The sequence below is a fragment of the Haliotis rufescens genome, unplaced genomic scaffold, assembly GCF_023055435.1.
Source record: "Haliotis rufescens isolate VD_foot unplaced genomic scaffold, xgHalRufe1.0.p SCAF_20, whole genome shotgun sequence".
NCBI classification, from domain to species: Eukaryota; Metazoa; Mollusca; class Gastropoda; order Lepetellida; family Haliotidae; genus Haliotis; species Haliotis rufescens.
The window spans coordinates 9,427,207-9,439,273 of NW_025963891.1; positions in this window are offsets into that span (position 1 = coordinate 9,427,207).

The window sequence follows — 12,067 nt, forward strand, 5'->3', positions numbered from 1 at the left end:
GTGTACTTCCTTTTCTTGGGTATAAATGTGATTCAATGAAGAGTGGGTCAGAAATGAATTCTTGAACCACATGACCAACACCATGTTTGAAATGTACCTGGAAATTGTATTTTCGACCGCGTAGGAGTACACAATGACCATGCTTATCCTTCTCGGTTATAGCTTGTGTCATCACTGATTTTCAGTTATCCATTCGTGTCTTTTTTACCGTTATTTGGCCTTTTACACCCAATGGAATCTGTTTCGGCTAAAAACCGAGAATGATTATATTCTCGTTGGCGTTTTATATAGATTGTTGGGAGTAGGTGAGCTGGGTTTAATGCCACGCTGAACAGTATTTGAGTTACATCACGGTGTGTCAGCTACAAAGTGATTCAAGTCGTAGACGCGTACTATAAATATGAAGCCCTTGAGTACAAGTATGGGGCGGACAAAGAATCGTTATCGTTATCAGATATCACTGGTTAGGCACACTAACGCGTTGCTGTCCCACACCATGAGCAATATATAAGCAATGTCACGACAGAGGATACCGAGAAGGGCTTCACAAACTATAAACCCATTGGGGAATCGAACTGGGCTTGAGGAAAACGAACGCTTTAACCAGCTCCCCGTAGCGATACAGTGAGTGAATATGGTTTTACGCCGCTAGCAATATTCTAGCAATATCACGGCGGGGAACACCATAAATGAGCTTCACACATTGTACCCATGTGGGAATCGAACCAAGGTCTTCAGCGTGACTAGCGAACGCTTTAACCACAAGACTACCCCTCCGCCCCAGTCACGATACAGCTATACCACTGCTGACACTTTTTGGTTTAATTGGTGACAACAAAATTATCGACGTCTCCAAAGGGTTTGATCATCTTGCATGCATGCGTTGAAGCGACTTTTTTTCTGATGCCGGATCGCTGATGCTGTTAACATGTTCATCCGCATTCTATAAACAAAATGTTGGGTTGTGTTTCAAATGAACTCTTTCACATCAGCTGGCTGTTTTCTTACACGGCCCGGCCACAAGCCGACATCCTGCACACATCCTTGACATCAAGGAGCAGGTCCATGGTTCAACTTCATCAGATAGTTTGATAAAGGTCACTGAAATTCTGTTTTATAATCGTACCATCATCATGGATAAAAATCTTTGAAGTTGATCAGCTGATGAACGTTTTGTGTTGACATTCACAGCCAAAAAAGTGCAGGTACCTTCCCACTTTAAATCCGACCCGGATACCTTCCAATTTTTTGGTAAGTTTCAAATATTTTTCTATGGGTATAACAACTGATCTGAACAAAATGCACCCCAAAAATTTATTTTTTTTAAATTAAAAAATAAAAAAATATTTCGACAATTTTTTTATAAGGTATCCGGAGGGTATCTGGGCCGGATTCAAAGTGGGTAGGTTTCCGGAATGTTTCGGGAAAACGGAAACCTACACTATTGTTGCTGTGATTCCGTGTTCAACATCTATACCACAGCGTTCCATAGAGACATTATACTAAGTTGTAGTGCTTGTGATAGATACATATTGATGTACCCTCTGTGTGGCCTTGCACCCCGGGATTGGGGTACACGACCACACAGCGGGTACCATAATGTTTAATATTTACCACAATTTAAAGAACAAACGGAGATTGGGATCTGAAGCCCTTGTTTGTCGCCATATTTCCAGGTCAACTCCAGATGACACTATGCTGCAAAGTCAGGGTGCAAGAGAGAACTAAAGTGGAGGTACAGTCCCAGCATGGCCACAGAGGAAACGTCACTTTACAATCTAAACAGGGTCCACTTGCACAAAGCGATCTTAGCGCTACAATTATTGTAAATCCTTAAGATCGCGATCTTAGGCTTACGCTACAATTGTCATCCACTTGCACAAAGCGATTGTAGGTTAAGATCATTGTAAGCTACAATCGAAACTTACAATTGGTCCAGACCAATCTTAAGTAGCTAAGATCGTTGTAGTCCCTGACAAAATGGCGTGCAAGACAGGGCCAGTTTCACATTAATAATCTGCTTTACGATCAAACACTGCCTATTTATTTCGTTAGATTTTATGATTCGAATCGACACTTCAACAACACGAAGACCGCACCACAGATTTAACGTCAAAAATATCGTTAATTGCGATAGTGAACCACATAACTATCGAGTCGATAGTTAAAAGTACTATTCCCACCCGTGTCAATGCTGAAAGAAGTCTAAAACAACATACCTTATCAAGGGAAGGATAAAACCTAAGTCGTCTGCAAGCGAATTGTAACGTCCGTGACCTTTAAGATAAATCAAGGGCAGCTAATCATAGTTTATATTCTAGATGGGAGTGGTTTCCCTTTGTATAAGTATCGTAGAATCTTCCTTGCCCAGTTAGTGTATTAATGTTGTAGAACCGCCGAGCTCCCCTTGTATATCTTTTGGGTCACATTCGTGTCAGTTATTTTGTCTTTAGTTTATCATTAAATAATCTACAAGTAAACACAAGTTGAAGTGCAAAATCATACGTTTATATCCAAAATCGAGTGGGACAGTCACGAGCGGTTGTAATATCTGAATTTATAAGAAACTAATACAAATATTCATCAAACAAGCAAATACACATGATGAGACATTTGAAATTTGTGTAAAATATCCCATAAATAGCAAAAGTAAAATTCACACTTTTTAAAAAATATAATTAATACCAAATGAATATATATTAAACAACTTCTTTCTTGAAACATTATTCTTATTTCCCGTACATGCATTCTTGAAATCTCCCGTCTTACTGTGTTTTGAAAAGGTTGTCATAACATCCTTTGTAATAGCGGCAAAACTAAAACATGAAGGATATACATGTATTTAGGATTTTACGGAAAGCTCCCCCAAATAGATGACGATCATACATTTACCTGTTATGTTATTTGGACATAGAGATCTATTATTATTTTCTTTTTTTACTTTCATAATAAGAATGTCACTAAATCTATATGCCAACATTCTAATTATAGTTTCCTTCAAATAGTTGAGACCTTTCAACTGTGCAAGGTGCGTGGAGGGAGGTACGTGTTGTATGTCGTAACCGGTTCTACACGTTGTATGCGCAGCAAGATTTGCGCGTTTGCAGACAACCATAGACAGGAGTCTAGTTTAAGATATTTGTACCTCCACCATTGAAGATTTCAATCTTAGTTAAGATCGCGATCTTAAATCCAAGCCGTCTTACAATCGCGTTAAGATCGGTTTGTGCAAGTGGAATAGGACAATTGTAGGGTGATTATAAAGTTGATTGTAGCCGCCTAAGATCGATTGTAACTAAGATTGTTCTGTGCAAGTGGGCCCAGGACAGAATAGGAAACGTTACCGTGAAGATCCGGGGTAGAATAGGTCTTCAGCAACCCATGCTTGCCGTAAATGGCGACTATGCTTGTCGTAAGAGGCGACTAACGGGATCGGGTGGTCAGACTCGCTGACTTAGTTGATGCATGTCATCGATCCCGATTGCGTGGACCGATGCTCATGATGTCAGTCATTGGATTGTCTGGTCCAGACTTGATTATTTACAGACCGCCGTCCTATAGCTGGAATATTGCTGAGTGCGGCGTTAAACAACAAACAAACAAGAAAACTGTACTAAAACGGCACTCCTTGATCAATGGGGCATCTGATACTAAACATGGTTGCCATAGTTACATATCTATCTTCAGAGGTTCAGTACAATTTGTCAAAAATGTAAGCAAATGTCATGTGACGTTTACAGAGGAAACAATATGTGAAATGCTGGACTTCCGCATTTCTGACATGTATGTTAGATTGAGAGGGGGGGGGGGGGGGGGGGGGGGGGGTTATTAGAGGCATTTAGGCAAGAAGTAGGCATCCCCATGGGCACCAATTTTGCTCTCTTTCTTTCTGATTCGTTTCGTTATGCATACGAATCAGACTTTCTGCCCGAAATGGCAGAATCAATTTGGCTAAGAAGTTTAAGCTTCCCATATATCGGTGAACTGAAGTCGTTCAATAACGGTGAAATAGCCAATTCCCTTCCACTGATTTACCTACCTGCACGGCACTTAACAAGCCCAATATGGCAACAGAGGAGACCAGTGAGACCGCCTGTTTAGATCTGTGCCAGAAGATTCAGAGTGACAAAACACTCTCCACAAGACGGTATGACAAGACTTCAACTTTCCAACAGTCAACTTTCCCTTCATGCGGGCAACATTCCAGCAGCTCCAGCCTTTGGTAGCTACATTTCCCTACTTTTGAGGCACAGTCGAACATGCTCTTTCTCCGAACATTTCAAACAGCGTCATGCGGGTTTTGCTAAAACTTATTTGATCAAGGCTCAGTCTTCAAAGCCTCATAGCTTTCAAAATGTTGTATGGTAGACGTGTGTAGGACATTACCAAATTTGACGCATCAATGACAAAAATTATATCCAATACAATTTCCTATTTTCACTTATACCATGCGTTCCGTGGTTCAGTCAGGTAAATAATTCACTTGCTTTTGCATGTGTTTGTGACGGGTGCAATCAGTGGGGCTGTCCTTTTCGCGAAATCATCATTTTTTTCATAGAGATTCATAAACACATGCTTAAATAAAGTCGGAATCGTACAATCGACTCTACAAAGAGAGAGCTTTGTAAATGTGGAAAGGGTTTTGTCGCTTTTATTTATTAACAAATCCCAGCATGGCAATAGAAGGACACGTCACTTAACCACCCCAGCATGACAACGGAGGAAACGTCACTTAACCACCCCAGCATGACAACTGAGGAAAGCTATTTAACGACCCCAGCATGGCAACGGAGGAAACGTCACTTAATAACCTCAACATAGCAAAAGCGGCAACGTCACTTAACCACCCCAGCATGGCAATAGAGGCAACGTCACTTAACCACCCCAGCATGTCAACGGAGGAAAAGTCACTTAACAACCCCAGCATTGCAACGGAGAAAACGTCACTTAACAACCCCAGCGTGGCAACGGAAGCAACGTCACTTAACCACCCCAGCATGACAACTGAGGAAACGTCACTTAACCACCTCAACATGGTAATGGAGGAAACGTTACTTTACAACCCCAACGCAACGTTTTGACATGCTAATATGAGAATTACAGTCTACAAATTTCGGCGGTGATTATGACGGTGGGACTGTCTGTCTCGTGGTATACTGCATTGTTACTAAACATGCTGTTTCCCCATCAACATATTGTCAGCAATTTTTTTGTGTGCGAACGAACTGTCAACAGACATGTCATCCATTTGAGTTAATGGATGCTCTAAGCTTTCCGCGCACGTGAGCCGGCGATGGACATTGGAAAATTCACAGATATGCACAAATAAGTATTGAATTTCGTGTTTATTACTGTGGCAAACAGCTATATTTCCAAGATGCAGATGATAATGTAATCTCTCATATCATATGTCAGCCATATGAGTTATAATGGTTAACTAAAGAGAGCTCAGGCGGTAGACTCGGGCGACGCACGTGGAAGCGCTGTGGCTAGCTCAGAATCCAGTTTAGTTTTTGTTTTGTTTACTGTGACGCAGATTCATATTTAGGTTTTATGCTTGCATCAAATGTTTCCTCCCTGGGGCATTGAAATGATTCATCAACATAGTGACGGGGAAGGGTCATTTTGTAAGTCAACATATATGTTAAGCAAGACGAATTTTCGACGGTTGTATCATATTATTGCGACCGACTCAAGCGCTGCTTGCTGAAATGTCTTAGCTCTATAGATCTTGTAAACTGTATATAACGGACACTCTGACCTCGAACCAATCTGAGACTTCCGGAAAGTTCTATGGTAGTAGGGGCACGGGTGGTTCAGTCGCCTATTGCGCCACAATTCGCAGTGCCGAGTTGCGTCCCTTGGGCACGCCAGAAACCTATGATTGTGGATTTGAATCCCGGTTCGCCCCGAATATGCTTCTACGTTTGTCAGCACCATACCCGTGCTCGTGTATTGTGACCTGCATAACTTCGGGCTTTGCTCCCACATAAGCCGACACGCCGTGATATAACTGGAGTTCTGAAAAGCGCTGATAAACCCAACTCTCTCACTCACTCTATAATAGTAAATGTTCACATTGTTCGAACATTTGTAAATACGCTCATTTAAGCCCATTTTAAAGGGATACTTCTCTGTGCCTTATGTCCTCCTAACCAATGTCGTCGTGGGTATAGGGACTGCATCGTGGTTAATGGGAGGGACTATAGAGGTTTTATTGAAAACAAATCGACGAAAACTAAAAAATTGAAAGGAGTCGGCTGCAATGCATCTATGTCAAACCAGACAATCCAGAGATTGACATCATGATCATCGATTTACGCAATTGGGATATATGATGACATGCATCAACCAAGTCTGCGAGCCCGACCACCCGATTCCGTTAGCCGCCTCTTCAACGAACTAATACCTTCTAACTGCCAGATCGTCATTCCAGTACGCCATTTCGACCGAACCACATCAACCTTAGCCTTGTTCCAAGGCTGTACTGACAAAACAGTTCAGGGATGTGTAGCAATTCTATTCTCCTAATAAGCAAGTCTAGATATGTGGACAGTACAAGGACTCCAGTCTCTTACAGGGACAACTTGCTCTTATTATTTTCATAATCTAGTACTTATGATTTCAACTAATAATTATTGCCTTAGAGCCTTGTGCAAGTCGACATCAACCTAGACGCTTGTAGTAAGAGGCGACCAAATGAATCGGATGTCAGTCTCGGTGACCTGGTTGACAGCGTGTTATCGAATCCTACATCTTCCCGAGGCAAGGGAGTTAACTGACTATAAAAGTCCAGTTTTCACCCTTGCCGAACTAGGCTGGTATTATACAATTTGGCTGGACTAACGAGTCTATGCATATAGTCCAATCACAAACGCGCAACGAAATCCAAATCCGGTTCGTAAACTCTCATGCAGATTTCGGTCGATTGCAGGATTTGCAATGCATATGCACCGCCAACTCGTTGTCAAAAGATATTTTCAAAATCTTTTCATGTTTTTAATCAAGGTGCCCACGTGATTTGATGCATTTCGCGATGTAAGACCCGTTTTATCACAATGTAGATCTTGATTATCGAGCAGATCGTCCTGAAATGGCGCCGCCATTTTGTTTGAAGCAAATGCAAGTTATACAAGAGGTGGAATCTGATTGGTCCATAGGAGAGGCTTAGAAGGGACATAACTGGTAATAGCCACTGGTTGCGCTACGGTCAAGCCCAGGAATTCCAGCCTATTTCGGCAAGGGTGGAAACTGGTCTTTTAAAGTCAGCTAACTCTCTTGCCTCGGGAAGATGCGAATCCTACGGCGTGGATCGTTGTTCATAATACTTGTTCATAATAATTGTTTATCCGGTCCAGACACGATTATTTACAGGCCGCGGGCATATTTGTAGTATAATGCTGAATGCGGCGTCAAACCACAAACGCACAAACAAAAGACGAGACCAGGGTGTCGGAGATATAATTATTTCGCAACGGAATTCCCACTGTGCACACAAATATGCAGTGTGCAGTATCATGCATTTCAGACGTCATCAATTCATCAATACCTGTCGCAATATTATCTTGCCAGTTAAAGAAGGGTTTAATACTTTTCTCTTTTATATTTCATCTCCCTGTCATTTGTAGCTATCTTCCAAAATAATGACTTGCTCGCTATCAGCGTCACGTGACATCAAGGATTTCGTTTTTAATAAAAAAATCCCGTTCGCATTACATTCTTCCAACCATACGTCACGTGACTGTACATAAAAAACACAGATTTGATTATGTATGTTATATTGCAATTTACGGCAATTTACTTGTCCGACAAAAGGAAGGTATCACTATCGCCGTATTTCTTTAACAGCTGCGGTGCATGTGTTGTGGGAGTACAACAGATTGTGGCCAAATGACAACACGCTGTGAGAACACGTGGCCGTACCACGTTAAAAACATTGTTATATAAGTATCAATTACACACGTCATGGCCTGGGGAAGACATTCAAAGTGAACAGTGACGCGTGAGTCTACATTACACAAATCAATCGGTGGAAACTTCTAAATTATATTTTCCTAAACCTCCGAATCTGGATATGTGGACAACGAGAGAACGGGTATTGTGCGTCACAATCAACCATATAGCTTGGTCATGGTACAAAGATCGAAATAGTTTATTTTGCAAATTTGGGCTAAATTTGTGGTTTGGGTTTGTCAACAATTCGACATACCCTTATCTGGTGATGAATGTTCTAAATGTAATTTAGCTGCTGCATGGTTTCAAATTTGACAATTATCTTTTTAATTCACATAAAATGTAGGTTTTGAGTCAGTTTGTTTTCAATACAAAGAGTTAATGGTGTAAAATTTGTGCCAATGTATACAACTTTCTGCATAGTGTTGATGTGTGAATTTGAAACTTGACAAAGGCCTGCATATCAAGAGTGAGATTTCATTAGATTAAAACCGTCACCAATAACAGATTACCGTTGACGTCATGACGTCATGACGTACGTGCACGTTGACAACAGCGCTGACAACAATCGTGATCTAATAAGGTCATCCATGTTGTTTTACATTATCTACAGAAACAACAGAATCTTTTCTTTTTAAGCAGCCACACTAATAAAAAGCGGGCAATTCTTGAACCACCAGGGATCGCGATGTTCTAACTCTGTAGGGGTTAATTTGACGGAGATTGTTGCCAGATTTGTTGCCCTGACACTTCCCTGACAAGATTCGCATGACAACTGATGCTTACAAGGCCCATTGTAGGGATTTCTACATTATCCTCAATCTTGGGTAGTGGGGCGGGGGTACTCCTTCCTCGCAGTCTCACGGATTGACATACAGACGGGGCACATTTGACGACGAAGTGGTTAATAATTTGCAAGGAACGCGCCAGTCGGTATATTAATACACAAGATTGATTCGCCCATTCTGTAACTTCAGTCCGCCGGGAGGTCTACTAGTATCCATACATACAGAACGAAGCCATTTGATAGTATACGGGATAATCTATTAACTGATATAATATATACCTCTTGTAACTTTTAATACTCTTAATGCCCTTAACTCCAGTACATGCTGCATAAGAGACAACGACTGTCTAATTAATTGTATGTTTTTTATCAACAGATTTCCAGACAGATGCGAACCAAAATAACAAGGGATACAACAGTTATCAAGTTCTCCAATAATCTGTAATACTAACACACGCACGCACGCACGCACGCACACGCAAACACACACGCACGCAGATACACGCACACACACAGAGAGAGAGTTATGCACGTCGCTATATAAGTGCAACAATCCTGAACACCACGTTAAACCCCATTTTACCTCACCTCACCTCAACTCTTCTGTTACAACAACACTCACACACACACACACACACACGCACGCACGCACGCACGCGCGCGCGCTTGTACTAGTCTGTCTTACAGACCCTGATACAAATATATCAACTACAGCCCATGCAAGTCTATAATGTTTGGCAAGTCTAGATTACTGCAGTATCTGAAAATGAAGAGAATCACTGGGCTCCCTTTTTATTATATTTTTATTAAGATAACTGAACAACTGTTTTTTTCTGTACGATATGTTCATTTCAGAGACTATATGTTAGTCTAACACGTGTACGTATAATGTGTAACACAGCGGGTATTTCACCAAGTAGAAGCATTATATCATAAGATGTTTATTCCTGTGTCTAATACAAGGGGACACGTCGCCGTATCGCAGCTATCTTGTCAACCGTCACCGATAACAGATTACCGTCGACGTCATGGCGTCATAGACAAATACGCGCACGTTGACAACAGCATCATGCGAGTCGTGATATAATAAGGTCATCCATGTATTTTTACATTATCTACAGAAAACAACAGAATATTTTTTTATTAAGTCACTCCAATAAAATACGTGTTTCATTTATTTCATGATAAAATTATTTTGTCTCATGATGATACATTATTTAATAAATCAAACTGTCTTCGTCATTTGCTTGTGTAGTAGTAAATCTTACGGGACCAATTAACTTTTCTTATGATAAATACTTTTTAAACGTGACTAACGTCCTAGTCAATCTGTCTCAGAAATTGAAAAGCCAGTCAGCCAAGGGTGTGTTTCGGTAATATGGCTAACGCTTATATGCTTTAAACATTCATCTAATATCCAAACCGTACCATGATGAGTTCGCTACCTCGTTACGTCTTTATGGGGCAGGAGAAATGGGCTCGATGCTTCTTTTTTCAAACTTTTAGATTTGTAAGGCAAGGCTATCATGATAAGGACCGCAGCATTCCCATTTCTCTTTGTTTCGTGAACGTGGATTGATTAGATTTTAAATATTCGCATTTGGTAAAGTAAGAACGGAGGCTAACGAAAATAGGATCTTTCCGTTCGCGAGCACTGCGCGGCTACCAGAACGCTTGTCATAAATCGCTAAGTTAGAGAGAATTTAAGGAAAGCGTTGAAATGAAATATGGCGAGCACATGTCCTGTCTCAGGAAAACACCCTCTCCGCTTCTTATCCCGCCAAGATGAACCAAGCACGCCGTGTTACGCTAATTTTGATACTATTGAATATTTCGCGACAGTGGTAGCGTCCCCTGGCTTTCAAATACCACTTACGCGCATTTTACCCACGTCGCACTGGCGGTTCGATAAAGGCATTAGAAGCTCCTAGCACTGTCAATAGCGAGCTTCTCAGCCGAAGCCCCTTTCATGCATGGGCCACGGATACATGAGAGCTGGTAGGCACGACGGGGCGGGCGGTCGGGCGGGCTTTCGTTCTCTCGTGGGTCGCTGAATTACCGGTCTACTCCGTGCGTGCATCGATGGAATAAATATCGCCTAGGAAAGTAGTGACCCACAATCATCCACGCCCCTTTCGTGATTGATGGGTAGCGGAGAAAGAGACTAGCGGCACCTCGACACGCTACGGCCGTTATTGACGGCGCTGGTATCACAGGCAATGCCCGAAAAAAATTGATCCGGATTGGGAGTGCTGGCGCGGACCGAGGCTCCGTCTCTTAAAGGGACCGGGGGGTTCAGCTACAACTAGTGGGCGTCACGAGTTGCGCTGTGAAGAGAAACGAAACCTTCTCTTCAGCTTCTTGTGCATATTCGCTATTCGCTGGTATTATCACGTATGAAAATGATAAATAGGATGTCGTATTAGTGTATGTTCACGCCCGAGACATAAATTTAATTACCTCTGCTCTCTTTTTTATTACATGCATTTATAACTCGTGAATAAAAGTGTTTCGAAAGGTGTTTCGTCTATTTCGCGGCTATATTAATGTAGTAAATTAAAAATGTGGCAATTTTCTGTTTTATCATTTTGAGAGGCGTCGCCAAGCTGTTTCAGGTTAGCACAACATCTGCACCAGCGATGTCAATTGACCTAAGTTTGAAAGATGTCCTCTAACATCCTTTCTTTCATCCCGTTTGCGCTTCAGCTAGTATACTGGACCGAAGCGCAAATACGCCCTATGAAATGACCAGTTGTTCACATAAACTTGTACCTCAAATGTTTCTAAAAATATGGACGGTTATTTCTTTACGAATCCTCCTGTGTTTTCTGAAAGGCCCGAAATTAACCATATCTCACTTCATTTCTTTAGGTTGGTTTTAACTACTGGCAAGCATGAACCGGTGTATCTTCAGTCAGCGCCTCATATTGGGCGTTATTTAAGGCGGTGTTTATTTCTGGATATATTAAATGTACATTTAAACCCGTGGTAAGTAACACAGATGCGACTGAGGAGTGGGTGGTGCGATGGAGGGCTATTAGTAGTAGTAGACATGCCCAAGCTGTTGAGCTGTGAGCATCTTTTGTGTTTGTTATTTCCCGAGCTTGAAGCGGTTGAAACAGAGACCAGTGTAGTGCTCAAACAGAGGGTTCATGTCCATTTCAAAAAGATATATCCAACGTTTGTTTGTTTGTTGTTTACTGCCGCACTTCGCAATATTCCAGCTATATGACGGCGGTCTGTAAATAATCGAGTCTGGAACAGACATTCCAGGGATTGATATCATGAGCATCGGGCCACGCAAAAGGGATATGATAACATGCATCA